This window comes from Amblyomma maculatum, chromosome 2 (assembly GCF_055883805.1).
Source record: "Amblyomma maculatum isolate TAMU_Amacu chromosome 2, ASM5588380v1, whole genome shotgun sequence".
Classification (NCBI taxonomy): Eukaryota; Metazoa; Arthropoda; class Arachnida; order Ixodida; family Ixodidae; genus Amblyomma; species Amblyomma maculatum.
Genome location: NC_139345.1, coordinates 212,621,348 through 212,641,302, shown reverse-complemented (window position 1 = coordinate 212,641,302; position 19,955 = coordinate 212,621,348). Strand labels below are relative to the sequence as shown.

General features: G+C 46.8%; 1 protein-coding gene across 3 annotated transcripts in view; it reads right to left on the bottom strand.

The window, feature by feature from the left end:
* Window positions 1-19,955, bottom strand: part of LOC146201241 (glycoprotein-N-acetylgalactosamine 3-beta-galactosyltransferase 1-like) — a 201,685-nt gene that overhangs the window by 131,930 nt on the left and 49,800 nt on the right. The window contains exon 1 of one of the 3 annotated variants that reach the window (XM_084595725.1): window positions 2,909-3,090. The exons of the other annotated variants lie outside the window; for them this stretch is intronic. The gene's annotated coding sequence lies outside the window, so the exon portion shown is untranslated. Of the gene's footprint in view, window positions 1-2,908; window positions 3,091-19,955 lie in introns of those variants that run through there. 3 annotated transcript variants of the gene reach the window in all.

Below are 19,955 nucleotides of genomic sequence, written 5' to 3'. Positions count from 1 at the left end.
TTTGTTTTGGCAATTTGGCAAAAATTGGGCATGATGAATGCTGATGAGTGTATCTAGTTTTTCTAGTGTTAAGTGCTTTCACACAGGCAACTGTATATTAATTTTACCTAAAAGGCTTTTGTGAAGCAACACAAGACGGCTGATTTTTCTTCTTATCTCTAACTTTGGATACTATTTTTTTGCATAGTTTAACTGAGATGGTAAATCAATCCTTTTATTTTTATCGAAAATATATCGGATCGACTTTATTTGTACTTGCTTTAATTGACTGACGTCTTTCTTGGTATGAGGGTCCCACACTACAGCTGCATATTCCAGTCTGGATATGCAGCCCATAGGAATACAATCCCATGTATTCCTATGGACGCTAACCCTACGTTTCACCCCCAGTTGGCTGCGGCGCCGCGAGCGCCCCCTTGGCTTGTAAACACGGTGTTGGTCTATAGTGTGCGGAGTTGCCGAAGTGGCGCAACAGACTTCAAAACTGGGTTGCTTCCAGTCAGCAGTTATGCAGACACGAATGCGATTTTTGTAGAGAGAGCTACATCGGCCGCAGTCACACCATTTCGCCGTGCCTGTCCGAAGAAAGAAGTCGTGGGAGGCGGTAGCTAGCGGCTTGACATGGCCGAGCACTAGCTGGATGTAGGGCTTCCTGACATTACGTTTGGCAGGAGCGGCTTCCTTTCATATGGGATATCACAATCAGCCTGCCAATTAGCCCTTGCATACACGTTATCCTTAGGCCACGCAGGCACGTTCATACGCCTCGATTTAAACGGGGCTTTATATATTGGCTGGTAGCTTACGCTATCGCGTCATCGCAAAGGTCAAAACAGAGAGAAAGAGGAGGGCTTCGGACCACCGTGCGATAGAGGCTTTCGCCTCATTGCACTTTAGTGGTCAAAAGTGCCCCCTGTGGCATAAATAAAGTTGAAACCATAGAGTAAACTACTATGTGCAAAATCCGTGCCTTTACTTTCAAACCAAACATAAGCGTAGCCATGCAGATAGCTCTCGCCTAACTCCAGGTTTAACCGCAAGCTAAAACAAAGCAATTTTTTCGTTATTTCCGTCAATAAAGAAATAAGCGTTTGTTCTTTTCTGAAACCGCTGCCGCCGATATCTCCTGGTCAATTCCCACTTCGAATCCTACAGTAAGCTGTAATTATGGTACGTCGTTTTTTTTTTGTTCTTTTGCTCGTTTACATTCCAAAAAACGTTGCGCCCGATACTAATCCAGACAGACATTCCGGTCGCGTTTCCAATGATGTTCACCCTACTGATTCCACGATCGTCTACACAGATGCATCACGAACTGACGTCAGAGCAGCTGCTTACTCAATTGAGAGCTGCAGCGAGGTAATGACGTATACACTCAGTCTAATGATGTGTACACTCAGTCGTATACACTCAGCGACTCTCGAGGCCCTGGCAATAGTCGCCAGTATTCTAGACCACGCACAAGCACCCCCTAACCCTTCAGGATATACCATATACATTGATTCAATACAGGCTATACGCGTCATTCATGCGGGTAGCATTCTTGAAGAACTTCAGGATGATCAACGCAGAGCTCTCACCAAGCTACGTCCCAACACTGTCCCACTGAGGTGGATTCCTGGTCGCGCGGGAATCCCAGGCAATGAGATAGTGCATCGCCTCGCCCACGAACTTTTAACACCGGGCGCCTGGGCTTCCCTGGCCTTATTCACCCACGTGGGACGCTACTCTTAAGTACAAAAAAGAAGACAACATTCACTGTGACAACATTAGAGAACCTCTTCGTATACTTCCTCTTCGTGATAAATGCCTCACTACCACGCAAACACGCATTTAGACGCATAGAATTAAATACATTCCTGCTCGATCACTTCTATACCGAATCAGACATTCCCCGAATTGTTCTGAACACTAATGCAAACTTAGAACACTGCATGTTTTCTTGTCCTGTTGCAATCCATCACCTCACTTTCCACCCCCTCCTCCCCCAAAGTGGTGGGCTTGGTTAGCCAGCAGAAAGACATGTTGGCCTTGGTAACCTGCCTAGGACCCCGAGAAGGTGATGGCCCTCTGCTGCCTTCTTCCAGGAGACAGGCCTAGGACGTTCTCGACGCTTAATAGTGTGTTAAATAAAGTTGTTTCCTCCTCCTTCTGAGGAAACATTTCCATTAAGTTAGCCTTCATGACCTTCTCTAGGTTCCCGTTAGTTTGTCGAGAATGGGAGGAATAATCATTTAATATCTTTAAGAAAGCAACCGCATATGTGTGGCATTCAGAGAGAGCCCCAACACTTCAGACCCGACCACCCTGACCTATTTCAAGCAGGGCATCTTTCAAGCGAAGAAAACTAAAGCCGAATTCATCAGCCCCATCCTCTCCTTTTGGTTCGCCCTGACCGGAGGAACATTGCACGGGGGGTCGGTTTGTTATCCAATTCGACCCAGCAGAGCTGCATAGTAAAAAGAAGGCGACGGAAAGACGACAAAAGCTGCGGAGTAACGCACAAATGACACTCGCTCCTTTGCGCTGTTTTCACAATGCGGTACCAACTAAGTAGCCCTTCATATCGCTCTCGTGCCCCTTGAGGTATACCAACCACGCAACTGCAAATCAGATGCATGCTGTAGCAAACAACGTGGACAACACGAAGGAGACACCACACGCGTCTTCATCACGAATAACCAACTCGTCCAAACGTGTACGGGAGCACAAGACGAGAAGACAACACGACAAGCGCTTTCATTCTCGTCTTGTGCTCCCGTCCGCGCTTTGCGAGGATGGAAAACCAAGAAGCCCTAATCCAAATCAGAGCTGCAGCGGCCAGCCTCAGGGTTGATCACTCATCCCGTCCCCGCGGAGTGTATACGACCAGAGTCCCGAACAAGACGTCAAGAAAGAGAGCCCTCACGTGCGGTGTCGCTCCGAGGCATCCGTCGAATCACTCTAGCGAGGCGGCTCAATTTCGCAGTAATGGGCGCCGCCCTTTGTTTCGGCTCGCTTATTCTCGCCGCATTCTTCTCGGCAGATGCCCGCCACCTGCGCGAAAGGAAGAAGGCGACAGGTGGCCGCCCGAAGGGTGACACGAGCCGCCGCACGCGCAGCCTGGTCGGATAGAGTTGCGCGTGTACTACAACGCTACACGACAACAAACGAGACAGAACAACTGGCTCGCGGTGACAAGACGGCGCTTTCGGTATTTGGTGGGCGCGGCATTGCCTGCGAACGCGATTCCGTTCACTCCAAGGCGCAGCTGCAGAACTCGCCGCAACACATGTTGGGAAGAATTACTTTTTTCCGTGTCGATTGAAAATAAGCATAATTGTGATCCAAGCTTGAAAACAAATTTGCCGCGCACGTTAGCTGCAGTGATTATTTTTCGCAAACACAAAATATAGAAGCAGGATAATTACCAAAAGTACTAATTTACTGCTTTAAACGAACACTACATTAGTTTGTTGGGCCCCTAAATTTGTAGTATAGAGTGAACGTGCCTGGCGGTCGACACAAATTCAAGAGATTGTTAGAATACGGCAGCAACTCTCATTCACCCATGGTCCGAAACGCCGACCATCGCCTATCCGGAACAGCAAAGGGGCTCTGCTAGCTGAGCTGGCCAGGAGAAGATGGCGCAGGTGAATTTCCAAATGTAGCCTTGACAGTTCAGCATCCGAATGATGTCTCTTTTCACATCCACTCTCGGAGTGAGGTCTATGTTCCTGAGCTTAATTCCGTATTTGCAGGAAACATCAGCGGGATTCTTTCAAGGTACCCCTGGCGCAACTCTCATCGTGCTGACGGAAGCCCTCTAAAGTGGGCGGTGGTCATTCCTGCATTACAATGCGAGAATAGCCATCAATGAAGAGGACTCCCTTAGTTTTCGAATGACTCTCTGTGAAAGTGCAAGCAGCCGGCGCCAGTACCACCGGCAGTATCCATGTCACAGCTCCTGGTAATTTACAATCGAATTTGATAAGGACAGGCAGCGAGACAGTGTCGCCTCTATAACACCTAACAGATGTTACCTAGCGGCTGTTAGGTGAGGATGTTCTTTAAGAGCTGTGCATAAAGCCTTCTCAGAATGCATTTTCAAGCAGAAAGAGGAGGTCAGTTAGCACACCTTTTTTTTAAGACCATACTGATCATATTGCCAGCTTTGCGGTATCCAAGGAGAAAAATCAACTTAATATTCAAACCTCTTTCGAAAGACACAGCTAGACACCAGTGTCAGGACTGTGGGCCTGTAACTGCTAGGGACGGTGGGGCTTCCAGAAAAGAATTATGATAGCTTTTTTACGATGCTTGGGGAGTATACCCACACATATCATGCTCGAGATTTCACAATTAAGTGCTTCTACAGATGGTTCAGCCATATCAGCCAGCATCTCTCAATGCATTTTGTAGGGCCCATGATGCAGTCTGCTCCCGGCAGACACGATTTATTCATTTCCTTGTGAATATACTACCGCGCTGGATTTAACACGAAACTGATACCAAAGAACAAGGACACGACGCAAGCAGAGCGTACGAACTTTCAAGTGTTTATTCGTTTTGTTGCTCAGATTATGTATGCACATAACAAAAAACAAAAGGTAAGAAACATTTAAGCAATAGCTATGAAACCTCAATGTCCCCTATCGCGCTGCTAGAAAACGAATCAATATCCCACTGCGTCCACACTATTGATGGGTCACTAACGCATTCCATAGGATCGGCTCCTGCCATTGCATATCCTTCGAATATTAAACTTTCATTCCGGTCTGTGAACCGCCCTATTGCAGTCATTTTCTCGAAACCTGGCTCGCAATGCTCTCAACGGGCTACATGCTTGGCGTGACTGATTTGACTGTTGGCATTGCCGCAGCTGCGTCGATGCTCCCCCAGTCTTTTGTTACATTTTTCTGTCTGGCCCACGTATCGTTTACCGCAAGACAGGGGGATGTTGCACACCTTGTCACATTCCATTCTGATGGTCGATTCCGCATGTCCTCACTGTCGAGATCCACTTTCCTGCACATTGAAATTAGGTTGGGGAGGGACGACGAAAAAGAGAACGAGTGTTTTATCCTTTGTTTTTCAGCCCCCACAAGCTAATTTCAATGCGCAGGAAAGTGAATCTCGGGGATAAAAGAAAGAGGGCAAGCTCTGAACGCAAGAACAAGACCTCCATCTGCGCAGGCACGTAACACAGAGCGTGATGCACGGAGTCATCACAGTGGCCAATCCGGAAACCATCGAATCCTTGCGAGGGAAGATGAGAAGCTTTCACGGAGAGAACAAAATCCTCAAGATCCAAAAGTTCCAAACTTCGAACAAAGCCAGAGTCACCTTCGAAGGCAAGTACATGCCCAGAGCTGTGTTGTGATGCCGGTAGCCACTTACCGTCGCACCACACCAGCGCGTAACCTGTATGGCACGGTGGGACATAGAGCCGACACCTGCCCGACATCCAGACAGGAGCGGACCAATGACGAGTGCAAACCGAAATGTGCGGTATGTGGCGGCGAGCACGCCACGGACTTTATATAAAGACTGCACTGCGAAATTCCGAAAGAGCGAGGGGCAACCCAGTAACAAGGACAAGAAAAAGAAGAAGGTCCGCCTCAACACAAGCAAGAGAGGAACTGGGCCAGCATGGTCAAGAACGGGGAGGAGCAGGTGAGTGGGGTCGCCCCTCCTCCTCCCAACCTTCCTCTCCACCCACAGCAAACCCGGTAGAGATCGAATTACAAAAACAAATGGCAGCCCCAAAAGCAGAGAGAGCTGCTAATCAGCAAACTAGAGAGTAGGCTCGCAAAATCCGAGCCATCTCAGCAAGAGGAGGCGATCGAGAGCGATGCGTAACCCAGTATGGAAAAGAAACAAAAAGCTGTTATGAGAAAAAGGTGACTGTGATTTAGCTCTGGTGGACCCTAGTTGAATTGAGAAAGCAACGGCTGCATGGCTACGCTTGTGGTTATAGCTTGTGGTTAAGCGTTTGGTTTAACTATATTGTATGCAGACAAGACAAACTGCTCAGTTAACGACTAGGCTTTCATTCTTTATATCAATGATGACGCAGCGATGATCAGTGATGTAGTGGGACTTGGTTTCCAATCTATCGACGACGTGCTCTGTATCTGCCGAGGCTCTGTGTAAAACCAAGTCTAAACTGCTTCCCCAATGTGTGGTGGTTTGAGATTGGTACTGGGTAGAAACTCGAGTAGAAACCACCCCTCTGCAGCTTGAACGAAGGCGGAGTTCTTGTCTTTATTAAAGTCTCCCGTCACGACAACCAACTCCTGTTCAGTTCTGCTAGGCATTCCGGTAGCCAAAACGTCCAACGTAGTTTCAACGCTGGCCTGGGGAGATATATCCACACCAGTTACTACGACCCCCCCCCCCCCCCCCCCCGCACAGTTTTACACAGCGACGTCGACGGTGGCGCCATCGTTCCGTTGAACGCATCAAACTTCCCCGGCGTTTTAGTTGGTACTGATAAAGACGTTCACACTTGAGCATTCGGTGGCGCTAGTGAGTGAAATCCGCTGCCGCCGACACGCTCCTTCGTTCACACTTCTGAGCCAACACAAGCCGCTGTCGCCGCTTGGGCTACGAGCTCCCGTTAACCCTAACCTGGCCGCTCGACTGCAGCTACGTACGCCACGAAAAGCATACAGCTGTGCTAAGTGCCGAAGGAAGAACGCATTATCACTCAATTCTTCACTAAATCATGGCACATCTCCCCCACGTACTGTAGCAACCAGAGCTTGGACATGCTATTTGCAGGCATATCGTAAACAGAAGGGGCATACTTCCCGCTCATGCCAAGGACAGCGTCGATATTATCCCAAATGTCATCCTTAAACACATTGCTTTCGTGTTCGGGGTGACGCTTGTCCTACCGCACATGATAGAGTGTTACGGCGTCGCCGTCGCTTATTGTGAGTCGGTGATCGATTGCGAGTACGCCGACATCGCATTGCTCGCTCGCTGTGTGGAATTCGTTCTACCGGTTTACCAAACTTTTCACGAAAGAAGACACGACAAGGATGCACCGAACCTTTCTCTAAAGCATCAGCTGAGAGTGACAGTGACCCAGGACTTCTGGCACGCTATCGTTTTACGAATGTGGTCATGGCTAGCCTCCGGCCGTCCCTGCCGCTCACGCCGAACATGGATAACCGTGATCAGCCACCGACGTCTGTGTTGTTTGATCGTCGCATCATCGCATTGCGCGTGTGAGGCGCGGGCACATTTCAAGTCGTCAATGGATAAATGAATATTCTTTTCGGAGCCCACCGAGTGCAGAGTTGAGGCGCGATTTGGCCAAATGGTGAGCTCGCCGTGGCTCGCCCGCGCGCTTCCACAGACGGCGCCGAACTTGTGGGGGAACAGCATGTTGTATCCAGTAAGCTGGCGAGCACAGGAGGCGCGGTGGGACTGTGCGGACATCAATGACTTGCCCGTCGCCCCGAGGGTACGTTGTACGTCTTCGGACGCGCGGCCGGCGCGGCGCTGTCGAGAGAGCGCGTTGGTGTGCTCCTCCTACGGAGGGATATTCGCGGCTGACGAAGAGCATGGCTTTTCAAGCACGTTTTCAATTAGGGCTTCCTACTTGTTTAGAAACCGCGCGCGGCATTTTCTTCTGGAGAGTCGAATTCAGCGTGCATGAGCTGCAATGCGCTGCGAAGCAGCACGCATGTTTAGCTCGCCTCCGAGCAAGCCAGAGCCATGCTCGTAGGAGTTCGCGGCTTGTACTTTTTTTTTCCGGCAATGTATTTTGACGTCCGGCAATAAAAAAAAAGTTTGTGAAAGCCTGGTAAAAAAAAAAAAGTCTGTCAAGCCTGTCAATAAAACAAAAAAGGTCTGTCAAAGCTTGGCAATAAAAAAAGGCAAAGCGGCAAAGGCCGTGCGTAGATCTCACACCAAAAAATAAACCGAAGTATTCACACAATTTCTCGAAGCCTACGTCACCAGCAGCGACTGTTGCCAGATGCAAAAACATTTTCAGCCATTTTTCACAACCGCCCTTTTCATCCAGCCTACAAAACAAATTACACTATGCTGTTAACGTCGAGGTCGTTTGCGAAAGTTGTTTAGAAGACTTGACATGAAAAACTGAGCATGTTACACAGTTCAGCACGCAGTTTTCGGGCCAAAAGTTCATCTTAATCTCGTCCCCATATGCCACTTGCGCTGCTCCGAGTGGAGGAGGTATTCTCGAGGAGAAGTTGTTGGAGGAAACGCCGAGGGACGTTCATGAATCCGAATCGGCCCTGGAGTGGAGTAGCGGCTGTATTCTCCGCTCCAAGGAGTGCAGGTGGAGCATCGAGTCGAGGCGCGTTTGTGAATACGGGCGTAACATGACCGTCCCATGTGAGACGAGAGACCCAAGTTGGCAACTCCTGCCGCGCCTGTCATTTGTGGCTACGGCATACGCGACGAGCCGAGCTGGCTGGCCTTGTGCTGCTTTCGCAACAAAATGCAAGAATCCATTCCCACCATAGTATACCGACAGGTAGCGAAAGCGATGACGGTTCACAAGTATGCTAACACGAGGAGACCCCAGAATGTCCTAAGCAGGGTGCTCGATCAGCGAGGAAGGGAAGTAGCAGCAACTCCCCCTCCACAATAAAAATCTCCAGGTGCAAGATGGCGGGAGGAACTAAAGGGAATCCCACAACGTTAACGCAGTGCAGTAGTCGAGGTTTGAAATCGATGACTAAGAGAGCGGACCCCAAGATGCACCTGCCGACGTACGAGCATACCCGGCAGTAGTAGCCGTACAACTCGTAGAACTCGACCCCCTAACGTGCATTTTGTGCTCAAATTTTCGCACCAAATTTGGTAGATCTTGAATTATAAGCCAGCTTTTCAGACGTGATGGTGACTCTCCTAGCGAGAAAGAAGGATCCACGAACGTTTACTGCCCACTTAAAGCGAAAAATGTAACCATCTCCTGGGCAGAGCTATCAGGGAAGCGGGACCTGCTACTATAGTGATGGGAGATTTCAACGCGCAGAGCCCCTCATAAGGCTATCATCGAGAGGACATGAGGACGGAAGCCAGTGTAGGCCACATTCACGTTAGGCCTAATCTTACACACCGACCTAGCATACCCCACGCGGATTGGGAACTCGGCGCAGAGGGACACGTGTCCCGACCTACTCTCCAAGAAACACGTGAGGCGAGTGAAGTGAACGAATACGGAGGAACTTCTCAGTAGTGACCACTTCCTGATCAACATTACGATGCGCACGAAACCCCTCACTAAACCGACGGGGCAGACTAAGCTGCCGGACTGGACGAAATTCAGAAACAAATACAAGGTTAGCTCCATCCGGGAGCAGGGATACCAAGCCTGGACGAAACGGCTGCTGACCAGCCTGTTCGCCCACGGGATAAACTCTGAGGCCGGACAAGGCGACAAGGCAGGAAAAGTCTCGCTAGGCTTTCGCCTCGCCGGCGACTGCGGAGTCGCGCGAGGATGCGCCCTCTCGCGCCGAGTTCCCGATGCCGAAGAGACTTGGCTTTGCCCGCGTTCGCGGTGGTAAGATCAGGGGTGGCGCTTGTGCTGCTACGACGCTGACGCCAACTATTGATAGTTAATGTTAACCACCAATGTAGGCTCCATTCCGCGATAGCAAGAGTAACTACCGCGTGGGATAGCCCACCTTAAACAGGATGATGGGAGATCGTTCCCCACAACGTCCACGAACTAAGCAATATGACTTACAGAGGCTCTCGCGCCTTACTTTCTACGCGACATAAATTTATTTGCTTCGTTTTCCCCTAATTATTTGCGACCCCTTTTTTTAACTCTCCCAGGCAGATAATCCTCATCATATGTAGAAATGAAATTAATTTCTTTCGAATTTTGCGATGACGCACTGTTTTCATTGATGTCATCGCGAAGTGTTTGCTAGTTTGAAACAGAAAAACGGCGCGAATGGGAGAAGGAGAAGAATGAACGTAAACTAGCAGGACTGGCGCCACATATCAACTAAGGTTTATTGCACCACACTTCTCTTTCTGTTCCATTCTCCTCGTCACGTTTTTGTTGCGCACTTATATTACTGCACCAACTCGCCCAATCAGCCGTCCTTTAACCATTCGCGCCGTTTTTGTTTCAAATATGACTAAGAACCAGTGTACTGTAATGTTTGCTAGTGCTTTGTTTTTTTGCTGATTTTTTGTTGAAAGCAATGATTACGATAAATGTCGCGCTAATTTTCGTAAAAGACGTTTATAAATGCTAAATTGGACTTCTCTGTAGTCTAATTAGCAAGATAAGGAAACAAGGTGAATGGCCAACCAGCATAGAAAGGAAACAGTATAGATTCCGCACCTCGTTGAGCAGCAATCTGCCCCTGAATAGAGCTGCTGGATGAAAGTGCATGGGATTCGTAAGCCCTATATGAAGTGTCCGTGCAAGTTATGGCGCCTGCTGTTCTGGCAACATTCAGCAGCAACCATGATTTTCCGAGGCCGACTGGGCGGGGGAACGGAGCATGGTACTCCTAAAACTTATCTAGTGGCTCTACTGCGTCCTTGCCACACACGCGCTGAATGAGGGACGCGCTGAGAGTGCTATCGCTTACTGTTATCGCTTGCGCCCGGAGCATACTGAGCTTATATCCGACCCACGCCAGTTCATATGACCTAAAATATACTTCCGAAAGATGCTAAAAGAATATGGACCCTCGTGGCGCACCCTTAAGAGGACTAATCTTCTGTGTGCAACCTTTACCGTGACCACTTCACCGACAGCAACTACACAGCGAATCCACAGAGTGTGACTACAGCCGCTCAAGCCTGAAGCTCGGCCGTGCACATATCCCCCAGGAAGCGCAAGTCGCGGCCTCAGATATACATGAAAATTACAGGTGACGCAAGAATAAAACAGAGTGGGTGAAAAAAATTCACTCTGCAGCTTATACTCATGCGCACAGGTTGTTCAAAGTTAGATAGCAGGTTTTTATAAAATATACAAACAGCACTACATAACAGACCTTTTTGTAGACGGGATGTAAAGCCACACAGCCGCAAACTGTGAGGATAGCTGTCACAGTGTGTGTGTGTGTGTGTGTGTGTGTGTGTGTGTGTGTGTGTGTGTGTGTGTGTGTGTGTGTGTGTGTGTGTGTGTGTGTGTGTGTGTGTGTGTGTGTGTGTGTGTGTGTGTGTGTGTGTGTGTGTGTGTGTGTGTGTGTGTGTGTGTGTGTGTGTGTGTGTGTGTGTGTGTGTGTGTGTGTGTGTGTGTGTGTGTGTGTGTGTGTGTGTGTGTGTGTGTGTGTGTGTGTGTGTGTGTGTGTGTGTGTGTGTGTGTGTGTGTGTGTGTGTGTGTGTGTGTGTGTGTGTGTGTGTGTGTGTGTGTGTGTGTGTGTGTGTGTGTGTGTGTGTGTGTGTGTGTGTGTGTGTGTGTGTGTGTGTGTGTGTGTGTGTGTGTGTGTGTGTGTGTGTGTGTGTGTGTGTGTGTGTGTGTGTGTGTGTGTGTGTGTGTGTGTGTGTGTGTGTGTGTGTGTGTGTGTGTGTGTGTGTGTGTGTGTGTGTGTGACGAGTACAAGCTTTTTTTATCCCTTTTCATATTTTGTTTGCCACATTTTGGCCCCTTAATCCGCAATTTTTTGTCGGTTCAAAAATTCAGTCACAGCAAGTGAGATTTGTGGGCTGTGAAGGACGAAAGACAGGAGGTTTGAAAGGTTAGGTCACGATTAAAGGTGCTGGCGTTTCGAGCCACAAGAGTTTCCTGCACGTCTGTCTGTTTCAGGGTCTTCAAATTACAAGCTGCTTCTGGAGCCCTCAACAGTTCTTGCAAACACCAGGTGTTGCAAACACCGTGTGGACATTAAGCCAGCAAAATTAAGGATTCGGGCCGCTTCTTTGTGTGAACAGCTTGAGATTTCTAAGCTTGCGAAAGCTATCAGTGGATATGAGTGCAATAGTCTCTCGGTGTTCTTTACAGCCAAACCCCATAAGGAAGGCATCCCGTTCAGGTGTATTGTGAGCGAAAAAGGATCATGGCAGAACCTGGTGAGCCGTTTCCTTTTGAAAACTTTGAATCTGCTTGAAGTATGTGACCCGTTTGTGGTAAATAATTCGTTAGATGTGATTGAATTTTTCAAAGGCAACACTCAGACAGGCTACATATTTTCTGTTGATGTCGTTGACCTGTTTTATTTCATCCCGCATAAGGAATTGTTCGAATGAGTCATTTCCTGCATTGATAAAAATTGTGCTGTGGAATAACAGAATGCCGCTAGAATCATCATCATCATCATCATCAGCCTGATTATACCCACTGCAGGGCGAAGGCCTCTCCCATATTTCTCCACTTAACCCGGTTCTGTGCTAGCTGCATCCACTTGACCCCTGCGAACTTCTTAATCTCATCCGCCCACCTAACCTTCTGCCGCCCCTTGCTACGCTTTCCTTCCCTTGGAATCCAGTTTGTTACCCTCAGCGACCATCGGTTATCCTCTCTTCGCATTACATGTCCTGCCCATGTCCATTTCTTCTTCTTAATTTCCACTAGAATGTCGTTAACTTGAGTTATTTCTCTGACCCACTCTGCACGCTTTCTATCTCTTAATGTTAGCCCTACCATTTTTCGGTCCATAGCCCTCTGGGTTGTCCTCAACTTAAGTAGAACTCTCTTGGTTAGCCTCCACGTTTGAGCCCCATAGGTGAGTACAGGCAAGATGCAACTGTTGTATACTTTCCTCTTGAGCGATACCGGTAAGCTGCTAATCTGCGAGTGCTTGCCAAATGCGCTCCATCCCAATCTTATTCTTCTTGTTATTTCCTTTTCATGGTCCGGATCTGCGGTTAATACCTGTCCTAAGTACACATATTCGCCTACTACTTCCAGTATTTCGCTGCCTAATGTAAACTGCTGTTCCTTCGCGAGGCTGTTGAACAATACCTTAGTCTTCTGCATATTGATTTTCAAGCCTACCTTTCTACTTTTTCTGTCTAGGTCATCAATCATTATTTGCAGTTCATCCCCCGAGTTGCTTAGCAAGGCAATGTCATCAGCAAATCGCAGATTACTGAGGTATTCTCCATCTACCCTTATCCCTAACTGCTCCCATTCCAAGTCTCTGAATACTTCCTCTAAACAAGCTGTGAATAGTACTGGGGAGATTGTGTCTCCTTGCTTAACACCTTTATTTATGGGAATTTTGTTGCTTTCTTTATGTAGAACTATGGTTGCTGTGCAGCCACTATATATATCTTCCAGCACTTTCACGTACGGCTCGTCTACCCCCTGATTTCGCAATGCCTGCATCACCGCCGAGGTTTCAACTGAGTCAAATGCTTTTTCGTAATCAATGAATGCTATGTATAAGGGCTGGTTATATTCCGAGCATTTTTCTATCACCTGATTGATGGTATGGATATGATCGATAGTAGAGTACCGTTTCCGAAACCCTGCTTGATCCTTTGCTTGATTGTAGTCTAAGGTTGTCCTGATTCTATTAGCGATTACCTTAGTAAATACCTTATATGTAGCAGACAGTAAGCTTATTGGTCTGTAATTTTTAAGGTCCTTAGAGTCCCCTTTCTTGTGAATGAGGATAATGTTTGCATTCTTCCATGCTTCCGGTACCGTCGATGACACCAGGCACTGCGTATACAGGGTGGCCAGTTTTTCTAGCACGATATCCCCCCCCCGTCCTTCAGCAAATCTGTAGTTATCTGATCCTCTCCAGCTGATTTCCCCCTTTTCATAGTTTCTAGTGCTTTCTTGACCTCGTCCTTCGTCACTGGTGGAACGTCTGACTGTTTTTCCCTACCGCCAATCTCATTGCGGTCCTGACTACTTTGGCTACTGTAGAGATCTGTATAGAACTCCTCGGCTACTTTGACTATCTTGTCCATATTAGTGATGACGTTGCCCGCCTTGTCCCTTATCGCATACATCTGGTTTTTGCCTATGCCCAATTTCTTCTTTACCGTTAAGGCTTCCCCCGTTCTACAACTGTTTCCTTCTGTGATCAACTGTATATACAAAAGAAGGGAATATGCATTGGATCATGTGTTGCTCCAATTTTGTGCAATATTTTTCTTGCTGAGATAGATCTGGTTTTATCTGATGTCTTAAACCGTGAAAAGGTCCTGCAAGTTTTTAGATACGCAGATGATTTCCTGGTTGTTTTGAAGAAACAGCCCGCTTCCACCTATCCAGGTTCTTTAGCAGAAGTTTTAAATCTTTTTTAAACAGCACAGCAAGTCATTAGAATTTACTCATGAAGCTCCCATTAATAACAGTTTACAGTGTTTAGATATACATATCACTGTCATGGAACACCAGGTATGCTGGATGTACAGCCCGCACGCCAGGAAGGAACTTTTACCGTTTGATTCTGCGCATTCTAAAACAGTGAAACGAGCGATAGCATCGCTCTGCCTGCAACCCAGTCTCAACAAGTCATGTTGCCATATGCAAGGAACTAGCTTCGACAGACAGATCACAAAACTGAAATCTGCTGGTTTTCCCACTAGTTTACTATCGGCTGTCTCTGAGACCCTTGTGCAAAGATTGAAAGCAGAAAGAGGTGTACAAAGTGATAAGCCTGCAAAATCGATTAAACCTGTAGTGGTACCATACACACACCGTGTAGCCCATAACTTGAAGAAGGTAGCCACAAAATTCAAGGTTCCAGTGGTATCCTCTGCTCCATGCAAGCTCGGTAGGTTGTGCCAGAAAACGTCCAAGGAGAAGGAAGCATGTCTTGGGTGCAACAAGAAGCACAGAAAGCCTTATGTGGCACGCACAGAGGGAGTAGTTTACAGCGTCCCTCTCACTTGCGGCAAGGTATACATCGGCCAAACAGGCCGATCTATTAATGATAGGCTACGGTAGCACAAGAACTCGCTAAGGACAGGCACCGGCTCCAACCTTCCCTTACATTGCAGAAAATGTAATGATGGCACGCGTCCAGCCCTTTTGCATGACACGACTGTATTAAAACGATGTAAGGACGCTATCGCCCGACAGCTCATAGAATCATATCATACTGAAAGAACTGGGTCTGGCTGCGTGAGTTCTGTCACCATGGTGCTGAACAGTAACGAATATGCCTTTTTAGATAGTTATGGAAGATTATAGCTCATCTCATGATAACTTCCCATCACCCGCCGCATATATATTCTGTGTGTTTGCATGAAGTAAAGCATTGTTGAAAGTGTAGCGCCGTCCTGCGCATCTTTTTTCTCTGTGTCGTCTTTCAGCGCTGCAAATCTTTTTAGTAACCAGGTGCACTTAGCTGGAGCGGTTGAAAGTCAGCCGGCTTTCCAAAAACAGTGTTGTGGGGCCACAATGAATCAAGGGAGAAACATCGCAGTCGTTGCTCGTCAGGTCTTCCATGTGTCGCGAGCAGAATAGTTTACAAACCACAGCATCTCTGCAGAACTTTCCGGACGTCGTGTGTGACAAGAGGCATAAAAAGCGCCGCAACCACTCAAATTACAAGGTGCATTTCTTGCAGCACCTCGTATGCAGCTCAGATTAATCAATGACCGCCCCAGAGAACATGCACCTTGACACGGTACTTTTTTTTACAAATTCTGAAACGTTACTCAGAAAAACGCACGAGGAAAATTTTTGAAGCACTTATTATCACACGTAAAAGGCCTTCACGTGCAATCAAACGTTCAAAATTACGATATCTCCTAAGATATGGACGGCGAAAGCCTGCTCTTCTTCATCTTATCATTCACCTCCTTCTCTTGCCTCTTTTCTTTACCTAGTTCTCTTTATCTCTTTTTCTTCGTCTGTCGTTTTAGTCATTACTAAGCATTTTCAGTCATTTCTAATTAATTGTAGTCGTTACAAGTCGTCGTTAGACATATGGGTCATTGCAAGTCATTATTAGTCATGATTAGTAATTATTACGTCTACCATTATCTAATATAACCTCTATTAAACACTAACTATTCCTATCAATTTTTTTTTCTTAATCTGTCTTCATAGGGCGGACATTTCCTCATAACGAGTCCAGCGGGCACTTCTGACGATGCGTACGGCAATCACGCACAGCCGACGCACCAGGAGCCTTTCAGTTTGTCGCACCGCGAGCTGGTCTATCTTCGACAAGGTCAGTTGTTGGGCGAGTTGGTGACGATGTTCCATATCTACAGCGCGATAACTCTTAACTCTTGCGCGGTCTATCTTAACTCTTGATTTACAAGGTTGGCAGTGTTTGGTATTAAGGCGAAAGCCATTAACGGCTCATAGTGTCGGCATTCGTTCGTTCGGTCACACTATAGCTGTCAATCAAATGACGTCATCACCCGAAACCGATATTTAACGTCATTAGAAAAATAAAAATGCGGTCTCCACCGAGAATTGAACCTCGATCCATCCCTCGGATCCCCAGCCGAGCACTTTAACCAACTACGCCACACCCGGGATCGTAAAACGCACAATATAATCCTCCTTGTCTACCGTGAGGATAATAGTAACGATGACAATGATAGCATTAGCAATGATAATGACAGTGCATCTAGTTGATAATGATAATGAGAGCAAACATGATGCACCGTGTGCACCAGCAAAGCTCAGGCTTTCGCATTTCTGCTGTATAGGTTCCGCAGAGCTCTCACTTTTTTTTTTCGGTGTTGGCGTTATGGCGTCCCCTTCTTCCTTTTTCTGCGCACCTGTCGTTGTACACGCTCAAACACTAAATACGATCAGAAGTCGATCAACACGCGTGTATGTCTACTCCTTCTCTGTAATCGAATACTCAGCTGTGCAAGACGTTGTATTCCCTGATAATGGAATAATGGAATTATTCGAGTCACTGAAAGTCTAATCTTTATCCAGTATCGATGGCTTGAACTCTAAAGATTTAAGAAATACTAAGAACACTGTTAGCATCATTCTGTGCCATATTTTTCAGTAGACCTTATCATCAGGTATGCCTCACAAGAATGGAAAATCGTGAAAACTGTCCCAGTAACCAAAAAAGACTCAACTTCTTCATATGAAAAATATCGCCCTATTTTTGGTGGAAGCATCTGCTTGAAATTAATGATGCATGTTATCTAATCATACACAGTCGAATTCTTTTATCTGGCTACTTTTTCCCCCCTAACCCAGCATTGCTTATTCCTGAAGGGACTTTCTTGTGATACCCTTTTCATAAGAGACCCGCCGTGATAGTGTGCAGTGGTTACGGCTCTCGACTATACTGTTCCCAAGGATGCGGGATCAAATCCCGGCTGCGGCTGCCGCTTTTCAATGAAGGCGAAAAGCAAGGCGTCCGTGTGCTGTAAGACGTCAGTGCACGTTAAAGAACTCCAGGTGGTCGACATTTCTCGAGTCCCCCACTACGGCGTCTCTTAGGGCCACTTTGGGACGTTAAAGCCCACCGAGCTTCTTATAAAACAGCGCCAAGTGAACGACAGAGAAAAGACACAACTTGCAACTGCGTTTAATGGCAAGAAAATGCTACTTTTTACAGCAAGGCATCGAGCATGCGCTTTGTTAAAAACATGTATTAAAAATGTCTCGTATGCGCAAGTGCGATTATCGACGTACACCCCTGTTTAACGAGCCCATTTCCTTTAACGATAAAGCTACTGAAGGCTAGCTGACACATCTGTTTCCTTTCCTCTGCTACTCTCTTGAGCAACGATCATTATGAATGAACAATACTTGGTTGCCGACGACGGACACTCGAGACAATAATTCGCAAAGTATGTTGAACGCTTTCCCAAGGAATGTTCGTGCTCCACAATCCCTACATTGAGGCGCCGGCCTGTCTGGCCAATGTACGGCTGCAACGGAGAACGATTAGCACCGGAGCAGAAAATGTGCGCTATTGCTAGCGAGAGTGCATTTTCAAAAGTGCTAGAAAGAAGTTTGTGCGTTGCTTATCGGCAGAATGAGTCGATTTCTTGTTTTATTTTTCTTAGCTGGTGTTGCGAGAAGTGATATACTTTTATCGCAGTCTCCCAAAGTTTGCTGGATGTTAGCTTTTGCTGTCCTGTGACGCAGGCACTGTTGCTTTGGACAGGCATCGGTTTTTGGTAAAAAGGAAAACAGCGAGCTCTCAATGTCAGCGAAAAAAAAAAAACTCAACATGTGCAACATGTGCAACATGGCCACGACGGCGCATGATTCTGCCTATAACGAATGCACGACCTTCGATTTAAGATGCAATCTTTCGGATAGGCCGCCGTCGGAATGGGCTACTTTCTGCCGGCCGCCCCTTATTTTCGGCGCGTACGGCATCAATAGCGCCACGAATCGCAATTTTTCTGCTTCGGTCACAAGCCACTTGTGCTACTCTCTTTCTGCTGCTGCTGTACGCGGAGCCACAGGATCTGGTATATTGCAGCAACCTGACGCGGAACAAACTTGTTTGCAAGATTAATTTTACAACCAGTTTTCTTCCCATCTTTCTTCGGACAGCTTCTCCCACCTTTTATTAAATTTTACTAAGGGTCCTGAACACAACGCTAACACCATATTTGGCCCCCACTTTCTTAAATCTGCGTGAAAATGGGATATACGTTATGGCATCACAGCTATATATTACGCAGACAATTGAAGGGAAACTGCGGGGCTCGTTATTATAGAATTGAAAGGGGGCCAACAGTGTACGAGTCGAAGACAAACGATGGGGATATGTTTTTTTTTCCCCGTTCTGTTGTTGCCATTCACAAGAATTAGTATTGTGATGACTTTCAGGGATAAAGAATATTAAATGGAAAGCGGAAGGAAAAACAACGCGGCGATGGTGGAAGCTGTGATATATAGCCGTGATGCCATAACGTTTATCCCATTTTCACATATGATATGACATGATATGATATGATATGATATACGGTATGATATGCACGGTTTCGAGACATTCTGACAGATAACAGCTAACAACCACTCGTCCTCTCGTCCCCCGGTTATCTGAGGTGTTCCTCAGGGCACAGTGGTCCGATCCTTGCTTTTTCTCACCTACATCAATGACCTCCATAGCATTCGTTTATTTGCTGTCTAATCTGCCTCTCGATTTCTAACAGCGCTGACACACAAATCGAGACAAACATTTGTTAATATATATTGCGTTGCTAAATAATGTTTGGTTACTCTTCATCCCAGGCAATCCCATACTCCTCATAAATACGTGCTCTTTAATACCGTTGTGTCTTCCGTCTAAACTAGTAAGTATTCAGGCGTTACTGTTACTCATGTAACGAACATCGCTAGTGACGCTAATAGGACTCGTGGCTTCTTCGTTTTGATACCCCTTCCATAAAATTCATTAAGACTTCCTGTTGGATGAGTAGACAGTCAGTCTTGATGTAGGATTGTTTTGTTTTGTTTTTTTGCGCGCGAACAGAGACAAGGACAAGAGAGGGCACAGAAGCGCTATCAACTGGTCTTATTGGCGGAAGGCCACACCTCTTATATGACGAAAGGTCAGGAAAGAAAATATGACAAATGAAAATTCAGAGTTTGTGAATTTTGAATTGAAAAAACAAAAATTCACATTTTGCGAATTTTTAATTGTCGTTCTTTCGCTCCAGACCCTTGGGCCTATATAAGGTCCTCCGCCAATAAAGCCAGTTGATATTGCTTGTGTGTGGGTCTCTCTTGTCCTTGTCTTTGTTTCCGCTTCGGTCAAAATATTAGCACATTTAACTTTTGTCCTAGCTAAATTAGAATTCGTCCCAGCCGTTTGGTGCTCTCATCTCCCAAATCTAATCATAAAAAAAAAATTCAAAATCGCGCAACGCGCTTCATTTACTCCGATTACTCGTGTTAGTCTGGTGTATCTGCCTTAAAATCACAAGGCCCCTTACTAATACTGAGTCGCGACGAAAGATGTTTCAATTGGGTCTTTCTCAGACGTTGTATCATTCATCTTTAGAGTCATCAATCATGCCATTAGCCCATCGTCTTTCCAATAAATGCAATCACTGGAAGACCGCCTTCCTCCCCCCGGAAGGACCTCTGCTCCCCTCCGATC